The following is a 17,454-nucleotide window of genomic DNA, read 5'->3' on the forward strand; positions in this document are numbered from 1 at the left end:
GGTGGGAGATTAATATTGACATTTGTGCTTGAGTGACAGTCCTGCGTGTGTAGCATCTCTGTGATTTGGTGCCACAGAAAACAGAGTGTGTAACATTGGGCCTGATTTTCCTTGTGGTCTCACCAACCTGTAAAGGGATATTGAAATCATACTGAAGTTATAGCTCACCGTGTAAGTTGTTTGACAGCAACAAATAAAGTTACTTTGGTTAAGTTTTTAAAACAATGAGGAAGTCTGGTGCAAGAGGTCGTGGCCGTGGGCGTTCATTGTCAGCTGGTAATGATGGTAGTGGTAGTGGAGCATCAGGTGGTCGTGGGGATAAAAATATTCCACCTAAGTCTGGAGCTGTGGAGCCAGGCTCGTCGTCTGGCTACACAAGGCCTCGAACGCTCTCTTTTCTGGGAGTAGGAAAACCGCTTTTAAAGCCGGAGCAGCAACAGCAAGTTTTGGCTTACCTTGCAGACTCAGCCTCTAGCTCTTTTGCCTCCTCTTCTGAAACTGGTAAATGTAAAAACAGCGCGTCGCTTGTGGATGTTCACGGTCAGGGACAAGTCGCTTCCTTGTCCTCTTCAGCAAAAACAACAACAAGAGAGAAGGATGCAGCAGGCGACACAACGGGTTACTCCATGGAGCTCTTTACACATACCGTCCCTGGCTTAGAAAGTGAAACACTTAACAGGCCATGCCCATTACAAGTGGATTCTGACATGGAGTGTAGTGCTGCACAGCCACAGCCAGAGTACTATGCTGCTCCTTTGACTCAGACCACAACATTGCCCTCTCAGGGTACTGATCCACAATCAGACCCTGATGAGACTATGTTGCCCCGCCACGAACGCTATACCACCGACCGACACGGTGACACAGATGAAGTTGCACACGAGCTTGAAGAGGAGGTAATAGATGACCCAGTTGTTGACCCTGATTGGCAGCCATTGGGGGAACAGGGTGCAGGCGGCAGTAGTTCAGAAGCGGAGGTGGAGAAGGGACCGCAGCAGGCATCAACATCGCAACAGGTTCCATCTGCCGGTCCCGTATCTGGGCCAAAATGCATGTCAAAGCCAAAACCTGTTGGAGGACAGCGTGGCCATCCGGTTAAAGCTCAGTCTGCAATCCCTGAAAAGGGATCCGATGCTAGGAAGAGTGCAGTCTGGCATTTTTTTAAACAACATCCAATTGATCAGCGCAAAGTCATCTGTCGAAAATGTTCAACTAGCTTAAGCAGAGGTCAGAATCTGAAAAGTCTCAATACTAGTTGCATGCATAGACACTTAACCACCATGCATTTTCAAGCCTGAACTAACTACCAAACGTCCCTTAAGGTTGTAGCACCCTCGGCCAATGAAGCTAGTCAGCAACGCAACATCCCTTCCGTCACTGTAAGGCCACCATTTTCCGCACCACCGGCAGTATCTGTGCAGGTTTCTTTGCCAGCCAAAAGCAGTCAGGGTCAGGGAATCACCAGTTTTGTAGGAGGAAATATTGCATCTAGGGCACCGGCGGAAACAATACCGTCTCCAACCGTCTCTCAGTCTGCCATGTCCACCGGCACACCCGAAAGTTCCACGATCTCCAGCTCTCCAGTCCAGCTCACCCTACATGAGACTCTGGTTAGAAAAAGGAAGTACTTATCCTCGCATCCGCGTACACAGGGTTTTAATGCCCACATAGCTAGACTAATCTCGTTAGAGATGATGCCCTACCGGTTAGTTGAAAGCGAAGCTTTCAAAGCCCTGATGGAGTACGCTGAACCACGATACGAGCTACCCAGTCGACACTTTTTTTCCAGAAAAGCCATCCCAGCCCTGCACCAGCATGTTAAACAGCGCATCGTCCATGCACTCAGGCAATCTGTGAGTACAAAGGTGCACCTGACTACAGATGCATGGACCAGTAGGCATGGCCAGGGACGTTATGTGTCCATCACGGCACACTGGGTGAATGTGGTGGATGCAGGGTCCACAGGGGACATCAATTTCGGGACAGTTGTGCCTAGCCCACGGTCTAGGAAACAGTTGGCTGTAGGCGTTCGCACCCCCTCCTCCTCGTCCTCCTGTAGAAGCGACAGCTCTTCCACAGACCGCAGTCGGCCAACCACTCCATCGGCAGATGACACTGTTGCACACCAGTTGTCCCATTATGGGCCAGCTACTGGCAAGCGTCAGCAGGCTGTATTGGCTATGAAGTGTTTGGGCGACAACAGACACACCGCGGAAGTTCTGTCCGAGTTCTTGCAACAAGAAACGCAGTCGTGGCTGGGCACAGTAAATCTTGAGGCAGGCAAGGTAGTGAGTGATAACGGAAGGAATTTCATGGCTGCCATCTCCCTTTCCCAACTGAAACACATTCCTTGCCTGGCTCACACCTTAAACCTGGTGGTGCAGTGCTTATTGAAAACTTATCCTGGGTTCTCCGACCTGCTCCTCAAAGTGCGTGGACTTTGCTCACATATCCGACGTTCGCCTGTACACTCCAGCCGTATGCAGACCTATCAGCGGTCTTTGAACCTTCCCCAGCATCGCCTAATCATAGACGTTGCAACAAGGTGGAACTCAACACTGCACATGCTTCAGAGACTGTGCCAACAGAGGCGGACTGTTATGTTTTTGTGGGAGGATACACATACACGGGCAGGCAGTAGGATGGCAGACATGGAGTTGTCTGGTGTGCAGTGGTCAAAGATACAAGACATGTGTCAAGTCCTTCAGTGTTTTGAGGAATGCACACGGCTGGTTAGTGCAGACAACGCCATAATAAGCATGAGCATCCCCCTAATGTGTCTGCTGATGCAAAGTTTGACGCACATAAAGGATCAGGCGTCTGCACCAGAGGAAGAGGAAAGCCTTGATGACAGTCAGCCATTGTCTGGTCAGGGCAGTGTACAGGACGAGTTAGCGGGCGAAGAGGAGGTGGAGGACGAGGAGAATGATGGGGATGAGTATATTTTTAATGAGGAAGCTTTCCCAGGGGCACTGGAAATTGGTTGCGTGGCAAGGCCGGGTTCTGGTTTTTTGAGGGACACAACGGACGTAGATTTGCCTGAAACTGCCCCTCAACCAATCACAACCGGAGATTTGACAACTGGAACTTTGGCCCACATGGCGGATTATGCCTTACGTATCCTAAAAAGAGACACACGCATTACGAAAATGATGAACGATGACGATTACTGGTTGGCCTGCCTCCTTGATCCACGCTATAAAGGCAAATTGCAAAATATTATGCCACATGTGAACTTGGAACTAATATTAGCAACCAAACAATCAACTCTTGTTGACCGTTTGCTTCAGGCATTCCCAGCACACAGCGCACGTGATCGTTCTCACACGAGCTCCAGGGGCCAGCAGACTAGGAGTGTTAGGGGTGCACACATCAGAAGTGGCGTTGGACAGAGGGGTTTTCTGACCAGGTTGTGGAGTGATTTTGCTATGACCGCAGACAGGACAGGTACTGCTGCATCAATTGAAAGTGACAGGAGACAACATTTGTCCAGTATGGTTACTAACTATTTTTCATCCCTTATCGATGTTCTCCCTCAACCGTCATTCCCATTTGATTACTGGGCATCAAAATTAGACACCTGGCCAGAATTGGCAGAATATGCATTGCAGGAGCTTGCTTGCCCGCCAGCTAGTGTCCTATCAGAAAGAGTATTCAGTGCTGCAGGTTCAATATTAACCGAAAAAAGGACTCGTCTGGCTACCCAAAATGTTGATGATCTAACATTCATTAAAATGAACCACAACTGGATTTCGAAATCTTTTGTCCCACCTTGCCCGGCCGACACCTAGCTTTCCTATGAAAAGCTCTTGCCTGTGGACTACTGTGAATTACTTTTCTAATGTCTAATTTGCTGCAGCTGATTGTCCAGCATACGACATGTTTACACCTCCCTAAATGGCCAAACTCCCCACACGGGGCCGTGGTATCCCGACTTGGCGCAAGCACCCGTGAGACTGCTGTTTGTCTAAAGAGGTGGGTGTGCTCGCTTTTGGTCGACGGCATTGCTACTGGGTCCCTCATAGTACAATAAAGTGTCTCTGGCGGTGGTGGTGCGCACCCAACGTCAGACACACTGTTGTAACATGAGGGGCCCTGGGCCTGTACCGCCGGCCACAAGAGAGTTCACCCACCCCCAGGTCAAACATTGCTCTACCACTTCCACAGTTATCTCTCAAACTTCCACCAATGTTTAGTCTATGCGCTGACATCCTTCCATACCTGCCACTGACAATACCATTCTGTTGACATGTATGATGGTACTTAACATAGTCAGGGGCAGTGTCCTCTATTTACCACAGTAAATACTTTGCGCTAAATTAGTAGGTCTGAAACAACACAGAGGATCCCACCCCTGAACCTAATGATTGCACCCTTTAGTGTTTTTGTTTTGTTTTAATGCGAGACATTCACATTTATTTGTTGTTTTGGACTACTAACTGGCAGACACTCATTACAATCGGCCTCCGTTGACCAGACCACTGCTGCCCGTGTACCCCTGGAACTAATTATAAAGTGCCTACAGCCAGCCCATTTTATTATGTTAGGCCTTCGAAGCCTGTCTGCGGTCCCTCCTTCCACTAGGCCTCCACTGACCAGACCACTGCTGCCCGTGTACCCCTGGAACCAATTATAAAGTGCCTACAGCCAGCCCATTTTATTATGTTAGGCCTTCGAAGCCTGTCTGCGGTCCCTCCTTCCACTAGGCCTCCACTGACCAGACCACTGCTGCCCGTGTACCCCTGGAACCTATTTTACAGTGCATAGAGCCTGCCCATTTTATTATGTTAGGCCTTCGAAGCCTGTCTGCGGTCCCTCCTTCCACTAGGCCTCCACTGACCAGACCACTGCTGCCCGTGTACCCCTGGAACCAATTATAAAGTGCCTACAGCCAGCCCATTTTATTATGTTAGGCCTTCGAAGCCTGTCTGCGGTCCCTCCTTCCACTAGGCCTCCACTGACCAGACCACTGCTGCCCGTGTACCCCTGGAACCTATTTTACAGTGCCTACAGCCAGCCCATTTTATTATGTTAGGCCTTCGAAGCCTGTCTGCGGTCCCTCCTTCCACTAGGCCTCCACTGACCAGACCACTGCTGCCCGTGTACCCCTGGAACCAATTATAAAGTGCCTACAGCCAGCCCATTTTATTATGTTAGGCCTTCGAAGCCTGTCTGCGGTCCCTCCTTCCACTAGGCCTCCACTGACCAGACCACTGCTGCCCGTGTACCCCTGGAACCTATTTTACAGTGCATAGAGCCTATTTTTTATTTTATTTAATATTAATAAAGCCATGATGGACTACGCTGTACCACGCTATGAGCTACCCAGTTGACAATTCTTTTGCGAGAAAAGCCATCCCACCCCTCCACCAGCATGTTAAAGACCACATTGTCCTTGCATTCTGTCAATCTGTGAGTCCAAAGGTACACCTGACAACAGACACATGGACCTGTAGGCATGGCCACGGAAGGTTACGTGTCCTTTGTGGCGCAATGGGTTAATGTATTGGATGCATGGTCCACACAGGGGACAGCCTGGTAAGTCTGTCTGCAGTCCCTAAGGGTATGTTTCCACTGTCAGGATGGCCGGCGGTATCGCCGCAGCGGCAAAGCCGCTCGGCGCTAAGCCCCGCCCCCTTTCTGGGACGCGATCATGCCGGATGTGTTAACTCTTCACATCCGGGATGATCGCTCTCTCCCATAGCGCCCTGTGATATGCCTTGCGGGGACGCTGCGTCCCCGCAAGGTGTACGGACATGCTGCGATCTGAAAAGACGCGCAGCATGTCCGGAGTCGCAGGGCCGCCGCGTGCGGGTTTCCACGCATAGTGGAGACGGGATTTCATAAAATCCCCTCCACTATGCTGGAACATCTGGACGCTGCTTGTTTGACGCTGCAGCTCTGCGCAGCGTCAAACAAGCAGCGTTTCCTGACCGTGGAAACATACCCTGATTCAAGTTGTCCTCAAATGAATAAATCTGAGCTTCCACCTTCTGGCTCTCATTAAGTGCTGTTTTTTAAAAGATTGTTGGTTCCGGCCTACTAACGGTGTCTGCCCCTGCCTGGTGTTGTCCTCAACTGAATAAAGCTGAGCTTCTACCTTCTGGCTCTCATTAAGTGCTGTTTTTTAAAAGATTGTTGGTTCCGGCCTACTAACGGTGTCTGCCCCTCCCTGGTGTTGTCCTCAACTGAACAAAGCTGAGCTTCCACCTTCTGGCTCTCTTTAAGTGCTGTGTTTTTAAAAATAGGTGGTTATGGGCCTACTAACGGTGTCTGCCCCTGCCTGGTGTTGTCCTCAACTGAATAAAGCTGAGCTTCAACCTTCTGGCTTTTGGCCTACAGTAGCAAATATTTAACTGCATTTGGCCTATTAGTGTGTTTGGGCCCTTAAAACAGTGTCTGCTGCTCCTGGGTTTGCTACTCCACTCAACAAAGCAATGCCGCCTGTTTAGTCCTGTTACCAATTTTGAACTGCATTTAGCCTACTTTATTCTTTGGCCCTATATCTGTTTCCACCTCATCCTGCCCATTCCCCAGCCACTGCTAGATGAGTCTGCTGGTACATTGACCTAGACCACTACATTCCCCTTGCACTCTACACAGCCAGAATCTGACCCTGCTGAAAGTAAGGTTCCCCTTCCCGCATGTTATACCACCTTACACAGGGACAAAGAGGAAGGTGCAGATGAAAGTGCAGGTTCCTTCATCAGGTGGGGGGGGCATACTCGTTGGCGACGTCACTGGCACAGGGCCCCTCAGAGTACGCAAAAGTGTCGCTGCTGGTGGGAGGCGCCCCCGCCGTGCAAACACACCGCTGTACTTTGAGGGGCCCTGTGCCAGTGCCAATGCCAACGAGGGGGCCTCCCTGCTTGCTTAGGATCACAGCACTTGCAAACTTGACATACTTACCTCTCATTGCTCCACCGCCGTGACGTAGTCCACATTTCCTGGGCCCACTAAAAGCTTGAACCAGCCCTACCCTCCACAACTTTTGCAAAATGACCCCCAAGTTCCAATGCCCAACTATTATTATAAAGTTAATTAAGATTGACAAGCTTCAGAAACAAGAGTGGATGTTTTTGGCATTAAAATGGGCACTGTAGGTGTTTTCCTGGCCTCCACTCACTGCCGACTATGCTTCCCCATTGACTTGCATTGGGTTTCGTGTTTCGGTCGATCCCCGATTTTTCGCGATAATCAGCTGACTGCACTCGACTCGACTCTGGACAAAGTCGGGTTTCACAAAACCCGACTCGATCTTAAAAAAATGAAAGTCGCTCAACCCTAGTCACCGCCTATGAAACAAACTTGCTTTCGTTACTTCTATCTACATAATTATATGTTTTCATTTTTTCCAAGAGGAAAGTCTTGCATTGACCAAACTATGATTAGGGGATGAGTGTGGCAATTCCCCCTGCACCTTAAAGGGGATGTCCACTACCAGGACAACCCCATCTTGAACTAAGTGTTTGGCCCCAATAAAATAAAAATCTATACTCCTCTCCCGTGCTGGCGCCATTCCCGCTGTGTCGTCACTTGTGGTCCCGGGGCTCTTATGCAGTGCTGTGACACATGATGCCGACACCCGATCAGCGCTGGGGAGATGACCTGGAAGATGCATTGTGGGGAGAGAAGTATGCCGACTCCACCACCATGTCTGTTTGTGGGTCTCGGGAAATGTGAGAAGTGTAAGCCACCAATGGAAATGGCAGCAGGAGAGACAGTGTCAGTATCCAGAATCCAGGTTTCCGTGAGGGCCAACAGATTCAGAGAGTTTTTCAGAAAGTAATTGTGTAGGAAAGGAAGCTTGTTGCATACAGACCGTGGATTCCAAAGGGCACAATTAAAAGAAGGAGATGAAGGAGTGCAAGTAATATTAGTAAGATTATTAAGGTTTCTATGTGAGGTGGGGTAGGGGTTGAGGTTGGAGGATGGTGGACAAGGGTTGGGAGAGATGTCCCCTGAAATCAGTAGGAGTAGTAGGAAGATAAAAAGCAAGTAGTTTTTGGAATTGTATGAAGTTTTTTGTGCAGAGTGTTTGGGCAAGATGGACTGAGGTTTTTCAGGAAGGTGAGAAGTGCATGGGTGCTGTACATGGGAGAGGGAAAGAGAAAAGAGTATATGAGTCGTGATGGAGGGGGGATTGGTCGGTGAAAGTGGATTGCAAGGGAACATAGGAGGATAGGAATAAAGCACATGGATAGAAGGGAGTGCAGAGTGTGGGTTACCTGACTCCTGCCCTGACTAAAGGTACCTTCACACGAAACGACTTTACAACGAGAACGACAACGATCCGTGACGTTGCAGCGTCCTGGATAGCGATCTCGTTGTGTTTGACACGCAGCAGCGATCAGGATCCTGTTGTGATATCGCTGGTCGTTGAATAAAGTTCAGAACTTTATTTGGTCGTCAGACCGGCGTGTATCGTCAGGTTTGACACCAAAAGCAACGATACCAGCAATGTTTTACGCTGGTAACCAGGGTACATATCGGGTTACTAAGCGCAGGGCCGCGCTTAGTAACCCGATGTTTACCCTGGTTACCAGCGTAAAAGTAAAAAAAACAAACAGTACATACTCACCTGCGCGTCCCCTGCCGTCCGCTTCCTGCTCTGACTGAGCGCCGGCCCTAAAGTGAAAGTAAAAGCACAGCGGTGACGTCACCGCTCTGCTGTTAGGGCCGGCGCTCACACAGTACAGGAAGCGGACGCCGGGGGACGCGCAGGTGAGTATGTACTGTTTGTTATTTTAACTTTTACGCTGGTAACCAGGGTAAACATCGGGTTACTAAGCGCGGCCCTGCGCTTAGCAACCCGATGTTTACCCTGGTTACCCGGGGACCTCGGCATCGTTGGTCGCTGGAGAGCGGTCTGTGTGACAGCTCTCCAGCGACCAAACAGCGACGCTGCAGCGATCGGCATCGTTGTCGCTATCGCTGCAGCGTCGCTTCGTGTGAAGGTACCTTAACTGCCATGGAATAACTGCTGTATCACGACGCTTAAGGTACCTTCACACTAAACGATATCGCTAGCGCTCCGTGACGTTGCAGCGTCCTGGCTAGCGATATCGTTTAGTTTGACACGCAGCAGCGATCAGGATCCTGCTGTGATATCGCTGGTCGTTGAATAAAGTTCAGAACTTTATTTGGTCGTCAGACCGGCGTGTATCGTCAGGTTTGACACCAAAAGCAACGATACCAGCGATGTTTTACGCTGGTAACCAGGGTAAATATCGGGTTACTAAGCGCAGGGCCGCGCTTAGTAACCCGATGTTTACCCTGGTTACCAGCGTAAAAGTAAAAAAAACAAACAGTACATACTCACCTGCGCGTCCCCTGCCGTCCGCTTCCTGCTCTGACTGAGCGCCGGTGTTCTGAAAATTGTCGGCATGTCGTAGATAGTAGGGATGGGCGAGGCTACGGAGTCACGTGCCGCAAACTGACCAATCACGGCCAAGCAACAGCTGAAGATGCAGGGTGGAGAGAAGAGGAGCTCTGGGCGGGGCTCTGGGCGGCAACATGCCTGAAAATTTCAGGGACGGGCGTGATTATGGCACCTGGGGGCCTGGTTAAAACCACAATAGTGAGGGAGGGGGCGTGACAAAGGGAGGGGGGCGTTACTATGCTCAGAAATTTCAGGGCGTCTTCATTTCTGCAAAGGGGGGTGATTAAAGCAGCGGGGAGTGACTACATGCCGAGAAGGGGAGTGTATCCATGCCCAGAAATTTCACCAGAGGGACGATGCTGAAGTTGGTTTCTTATTCGTTCAGTTTCTTATTCGGCTATTTTTTATTTTCTGTTTTTTTTCAGGTTTTTCAATAAAAATAAACCATTGTAAGTATATAATATTATGCGGTCATGTGCCCTCTTGTGAATACACTTAAAAACAGATAAAAATATTAGAAGGCTGGCACAAAAATGGGCATCAAAGTGGGCACTGAGGTATGGTATTAAAGGTGTTAAATGGCTTTGTGCCACTGATCTGACACCTGACTTGCATACCTTGTGATGCCACACATCAAGTTCCTGTCAATCCAGCCTGGCACAAATGGGTTCTGGGCATCAGAACTGGCATCAAAGTGGGCAGAGAACCAATTTTCACACATGCGAATAAGTAACAGCTATTTTTAAGGGGTTAAATGCCTTTGTGCTACTTATTAAACACCTGATTTACATACCTACTGATGCCCCACATGAAATCCATGTCACTCCAGCCTGGCACAAATGGGTTCTGGGCATCAAAACTGGCATCAAATGGGGCAAATCGCCCATTTTCACTGATTTGAATAAGTAACAGCTATTTTTAAGGGGTTAAATGCCTTTGTGCCACTGATCTAACACCTGATTTACATACCTACTGATGCCCCACATGAAATCCATGTCACTCCAGCCTGGCACAAATGGGTTCTGGGCATCAAAACTGGCATCAAATGGGGCAAATCGCCCATTTTCACAGATTTGAATAAGTAACAGCTATTTTTAAGGGGTTAAATAGCTTTGTGCCACTGATCTAACACCTGATTTACATACCTACTGATGCCCCACATGAAATACATGTCACTCCAGCCTGGCACAAATGGGTTCTGGGCATCAGAACTGGCATCAAAATGGTCAAATCGCCCATTTTCACAGATTTGAATAAGTAACAGCTATTTTTGAGAGGTTAAATGCCTTTGTGCCACTGATTTAACACCTGATTAACATACCTAATGATGCCCCACATGAAATCCATGTCACTCCAGCCTGGCACAAATGGGTTCTGGGCATCAGAACTGGCATCAAATGGGGCAAACAGCCCATTTTCACAGATTTGAATAAGTAACTGATGTTTTTAAGGGGTTAAATGCCTTTGGGCCACTGATCTGACACTTAAAATACACAAATAGCGATGCCCTGCATCAAACCCAGGTCCCTCCAGCCTAGCCCAAATGGGTTCTGGGCACCAGAATTAGCATCAAAGTGGGCAAATATAGTGGGTTGGTGTCGGGAATGCCTTGGTTACAGCATCAAAACCCTGTTATTAACTGGGTTACTGAGGAAATTGTTCAATGGTCCTTATCTAAGTCCTTGAAGTGTGTATCTGTGTTGTCTGTCGGTCTGGAAGCTATTCCAGAGTATCTGAAGGTCTTTGAAGACGTGTTCTCTGAAAGCGAGGCTGAGGTTCTACCGCCACATCCATCTTTTAATTGTGCCATCTAGGGTTGAGCGAAACGGGTCGATCATTTTCAAAAGTCGCCGACTTTTGGCTAAGTCGGCGTCTCATGAAACCCGATCCGACCCCTGTGCTTGTCGGCCATGCGGTACGCGACTTTCGCGCCAAAGTCGCGTTTCAATGACGCGAAAAGCGCCATTTCTCAGCCAATGAAGGTGAACGCAGAGTGTGGGCAGCGTGATGACATAGATCCTGGTCCCCACCATCTTAGAGAAGGGCATTGCAGTGATTGGCTTGCTGTCTGCGGCGTCACAGGGGCTATAAAGGGGCGTTCCCGCCGACCGCCATCTTACTGCTGCTGATCTGAGCTTAGGGAGAGGTTGCTGCCGCTTCGTCAGAAGCAGGGAGAGCGTTAGGCAGGGTCCACTAACCACCAAACCGCTTGTGCTGCAGCGATTTCCACTGTCCAACACCACCTTCGGTGTGCAGGGACTGTGGAAGCTATTTTTTTTTTTTTTTCCCCTCAGCGCTGTAGCTCATTGGGCTGCCCTAGAAGGCTCCGTGATAGCTGTATTGCTGTGTGTACGCCACTGTGGAAACCAACTGCTTTTTTCAAAGCACATATCCTCTTGTTCCTTCCTTTCTGCACAGCTATCTTTTTTGTTTGTCCACACTTTTTATTTAATTTGTGCATCAGTCCACTCCTATTGCTGCCTGCCATACCTGGCTTACATTACTGCAGGGAGATAGTAATTGTAGGACAGTTTTTTTTTTTTTTTTTTTTTTTTTTTGTGGGAGATTAAGATTGGCATTTCTGCTACAGTGCCATCCCTGTGTGTGCCATCTCTCACTGAGTGGGCCATAGAAAGCCTATTTATTTTTTCCGTGATTTGTGTTCTAAAATCTACCTCAACACAAAAACACTACATCAATCAGTGGGAGAAAAATATTGGCCTCAGTCAGGGCTTGTGTGCCACTGCTGTGTGTGCTATCTCTCATTCAGTGGGCTATAGCAAGCCTATTTTTTTTTTTTTTTTTTAATATTATTTGGTTTCTAAAGTCTCCCTGAAAAAAAAAAAAAACCTAAAAAAACAGTGGGAGAGTAATATTGCCCTTTCAGCTTGTGTGCCAGTCTTGACTCCTGGGTGTGCCACCTCTCTCCCTCTCATTCAGTGGGCCATAGAAAGCCTATTTATTTTTTTTAAAAAATATTATTGGGTTTCTAAAGTCTCCCTGAAAAAACAAAAAATACATAAAAAAACAGTGGGAGAGTAATATTGCCCTTTCAGCTTGTGTGCCAGTCTTGACTCCTGGGTGTGCCACCTCTCTCCCTTTCATTCAGTGGGCCATAGAAAGCCTATTTATTTTTTCCGTGATTTGTGTTCTAAATTCTACCTCAACACAAAAACACTACATCAATCAGTGGGAGAAAAATATTGGCCTCAGTCAGGGCTTGTGTGCCACTGCTGTGTGTGCTATCTCTCATTCAGTGGGCTATAGCAAGCCTATTTTTTTTTTTTTTTTTTTTTTTTTAATATTATTTGGTTTCTAAAGTCTCCCTGAAAAAAAAACAAAAACCTAAAAAAACAGTGGGAGAGTAATATTGCCCTTTCAGCTTGTGTGCCAGTCTTGACTCCTGGGTGTGCCACCTCTCTCCCTCTCATTCAGTGGGCCATAGAAAGCCTATTTATTTTTTTTTTTTAATATTATTTGGTTTCTAATTCTCCCTGAAAAAAAAAAAAAAACCTAAAAAAACAGTGGGAGAATAATATTGCCCTTTCAGCTTGTGTGCCAGTCTTGACTCCTGGGTGTGCCACCTCTCTCCCTCTCATTCAGCGGGCCATAGAAAGCCTATTTATTTTTTTTTAAAAATATTATTGGGTTTCTAAAGTCTCCCTGAAAAAACAAAAAATACATAAAAAAACAGTGGGAGAGTAATATTGCCCTTTCAGCTTGTGTGCCAGTCTTGACTCCTGGGTGTGCCACCTCTCTCCCTTTCATTCAGTGGGCCATAGAAAGCCTATTTATTTTTTTTTTTAAATATTATTGGGTTTCTAAAGTCTCCCTGAAAAAAAAAAAAAAACCTAAAAAAACAGTGGGAGAGTAATATTGCCCTTTCAGCTTGTGTGCCAGTCTTGACTCCTGGGTGTGCCACCTCTCTCCCTCTCATTCAGTGGGCCATAGAAAGCCTATTTATTTTTTTTTTAAAATATTATTGGGTTTCTAAAGTCTCCCTGAAAAAAAAAAAAAAAACCTAAAAAAACAGTGGGAGAGTAATATTGCCCTTTCAGCTTGTGTGCCAGTCTTGACTCCTGGGTGTGCCACCTCTCTCCCTCTCATTCAGTGGGCCATAGAAAGCCTATTTATTTTTTTTTTTAAATATTATTGGGTTTCTAAAGTCTCCCTGAAAAAACAAAAAATACATAAAAAAACAGTGGGAGAGTAATATTGCCCTTTCAGCTTGTGTGCCAGTCTTGACTCCTGGGTGTGCCACCTCTCTCCCTTTCATTCAGTGGGCCATAGAAAGCCTATTTATTTTTTCCGTGATTTGTGTTCTAAATTCTACCTCAACACAAAAACACTACATCAATCAGTGGGAGAAAAATATTGGCCTCAGTCAGGGCTTGTGTGCCACTGCTGTGTGTGCTATCTCTCATTCAGTGGGCTATAGCAAGCCTATTTTTTTTTTTTTTTTTTTTTTATATTATTTGGTTTCTAAAGTCTCCCTGAAAAAAAAAAAAAAACCTAAAAAAACAGTGGGAGAGTAATATTGCCCTTTCAGCTTGTGTGCCAGTCTTGACTCCTGGGTGTGCCACCTCTCTCCCTCTCATTCAGTGGGCCATAGAAAGCCTATTTATTTTTTTTTTTAAATATTATTGGGTTTCTAAAGTCTCCCTGAAAAAACAAAAAATACATAAAAAAACAGTGGGAGAGTAATATTGCCCTTTCAGCTTGTGTGCCAGTCTTGACTCCTGGGTGTGCCACCTCTCTCCCTTTCATTCAGTGGGCCATAGAAAGCCTATTTATTTTTTTTTTTAAATATTATTGGGTTTCTAAAGTCTCCCTGAAAAAAAAAAAAAAACCTAAAAAAACAGTGGGAGAGTAATATTGCCCTTTCAGCTTGTGTGCCAGTCTTGACTCCTGGGTGTGCCACCTCTCTCCCTCTCATTCAGTGGGCCATAGAAAGCCTATTTATTTTTTTTTTAAAATATTATTGGGTTTCTAAAGTCTCCCTGAAAAAACAAAAAATACATAAAAAAACAGTGGGAGAGTAATATTGCCCTCTCAGCTTGTGTGCCAGTCTTGACTCCTGGGTGTGCCACCTCTCTCTCTCTAATTGTGGGCCATAGAAAGCCTTTTTTTTTTTTTTTTTTAATATTATTTGGTTTCTAAAGTCTCCCTGAGAAAAAAAAAAAAATAAATTAGGTGGGAGATTAATATTGACATTAGTGCTTGAGTGACAGTCCTGCGTGTGTGTCATCTCTGTGATTTTGTGCCACAGAAAACAGAGTGTGTAACATTGTGCCTGATTTTCCTTGTGGTCTCACCAACCTGTTAAGGGATATTGAAATCATACTGAAGTTATAGCTCACCGTGTAAGTTGTTTGACAGCAACAAATAAAGTTACTTTGGTTAAGATTTTAAAACAATGAGGAAGTCTGGTGCAAGAGGTCGTCGTGGGCGTTCATTGTCAGCTGGTAATGATGGTAGTGGTAGAGGAGCATCAGGTGGTCGTGGGGATAAAAATATTCCACCTAAGTCTGGAGCTGTGGAGCCAGTTTCGTCGTCAGGCTACACAAGGCCTCGAACGCTCTCTTTTCTGGGAGTAGGAAAACCGCTTTTAAAGGCGGAGCAGCAACAGCAAGTTTTGGCTTACATTGCAGACTCAGCCTCTAGCTCTTTTGCCTCCTCTTCCGAAACTGGTAAATGTAAAAGCAGCGCGTCGCTTGTGGATGTTCACGGTCAGGGACAAGTCGCTTCCTTGTCCTCCTCAGCAAAAACTACAACAAGAGAGAAGGATGCAGCAGGCGACACAACGGGTCACTCCATGGAGCTCTTTACACATACCGTCCCTGGCTTAGAAAGTGAAACATTTAACAGGCCATGCCCATTACAAGTATATTCTGACATGGAGTGCACTGATGCACAGCCACAGCCAGAGTACTATGCTGCTCCTTTGACTCAGACCACCACATTGCCCTCTCAGGGTACAGATCCACAATCAGACCCTGATGAGACTATGTTGCCCCGCCACGAACGCTATACCACCGACCGACACAGTGACACAGACGAAGTTGCACACGAGCTCGAAGAGGAGGTAATAGATGACCCAGTTATTGACCCCGATTGGCAGCCATTGGGGGAACAGGGTGCAGGCGGCAGTAGTTCAGAAGCGGAGGTGGAGGAGGGGCCGCAGCAGGCATCAACATCGCAACAGGTTACATCTGCCGGGCCCGTATCTGGCCCAAAACGCGTGTCAAAGCCAAAACCTGTTGGAGCACAGCGTTGCCATCCGGTTAAAGCTCAGTCTGCAATCCCTGAAAAGGGATCCGAGTCTAGGAAGAGTGCAGTCTGGCATTTTTTTAAACAACATCCAACTGATCAGCGCAAAGTCATCTGTCAAAAATGTTCAACTAGCTTAAGCAGAGGTCAGAATCTGAAAAGTCTAAATACTAGTTGCATGCATAGACACTTAACCACCATGCATTTTCAAGCCTGGACTAACTACCAAACGTCCCTCAAGGTTGTAGCACCCTCGGCCAATGAAGCTAGTCAGCAACGCAACATCCCTTCCGTCACTGTAAGGCCACCATTTTCCGCACCACAGGCAGTATCTGTGCAGGTTTCTTTGCCAGCCAAAAGCAGTCAGGGTCAGGGAATCACCAGTTTTGTAGGAGGAAATATTGCATCTAGGGCACCGGCGGAAACAATACCGTCTCCAACCGTCTCTCAGTCTGCCATGTACACCGGCACACCCGAAAGTTCCACGATCTCCAGCTCTCCAGTCCAGCTCACCCTACATGAGACTCTGGTTAGAAAAAGGAAGTACTTATCCTCGCATCCGCGTACACAGGGTTTTAACGCCCACATAGCTAGACTAATCTCGTTAGAGATGATGCCCTACCGGTTAGTTGAAAGCGAAGCTTTCAAAGCCCTGATGGAGTACGCTGAACCACGATACGAGCTACCCAGTCGACACTTTTTTTCCAGAAAAGCCATCCCAGCCCTGCACCAGCATGTTAAACAGCGCATCGTCCATGCACTCAGGCAATCTGTGAGTACAAAGGTGCACCTGACTACAGATGCATGGACCAGTAGGCATGGCCAGGGACGTTATGTGTCCATCACGGCACACTGGGTGAATGTGGTGGATGCAGGGTCCACAGGCGACATCAATTTAGGGACAGTTGTGCCTAGCCCACGGTCTAGGAAACAGTTGGCTGTAGGCGTTCGCACCCCCTCCTCCTCCTCCTCCTCGTCCTCCTGCAGAAGCTACAGCTCTTCCACAGAACGCAGTCTGCCAACCACTCCATCGGCAGATGACACTGTTGCACACCAGTTGTCCCATTATGGGCCAGCTACTGCCAAGCGTCAGCAGGCTGTATTGGCTATGAAGTGCTTGGGCGACAATAGACACACCGCGGAAGTTCTGTCCGAGTTCTTGCAACAAGAAACGCAGTCGTGGCTGGGCACAGTAGATCTTGAGGCAGGCAAGGTAGTGAGTGATAACGGAAGGAATTTCATGGCTGCCATCTCCCTTTCCCAACTGAAACACATTCCTTGCCTGGCTCACACCTTAAACCTGGTGGTGCAGTGCTTATTGAAAACTTATCCTGGGTTCTCCGACCTGCTCCTCAAAGTGCGTGCACTTTGCTCACATATCCGACGTTCGCCTGTACACGCCAGCCGTATGCAGACCTATCAGCGGTCTTTGAACCTTCCCCAGCATCGCCTAATCATAGACGTTGCAACAAGGTGGAACTCAACACTGCACATGCTTCAGAGACTGTGCGAACAGAGGCGTGCTGTTATTTATTTGTGGGAGGATACACGGGCAGGCAGTAGGATGGCAGACATGGAGTTGTCAGGTGTGCAGTGGTCTAAGATACAAGACATGTGTCAAGTCCTTCAGTGCTTTGAGGAATGCACACGGCTGGTTAGTGCAGACAACGCCGTAATAAGCATGAGCATCCCCCTAATGCGTCTGCTGATGCAAAGTTTGACGCACATAAAGGAGCAGGCGTCTGCACCAGAGGAAGAGGAAAGCCTTGATGACAGTCAGCCATTGTCTGGTCAGGGCAGTG

Source organism: Ranitomeya variabilis, chromosome 2, assembly GCF_051348905.1.
Source record: "Ranitomeya variabilis isolate aRanVar5 chromosome 2, aRanVar5.hap1, whole genome shotgun sequence".
Lineage (NCBI taxonomy): Eukaryota > Metazoa > Chordata > Amphibia > Anura > Dendrobatidae > Ranitomeya > Ranitomeya variabilis.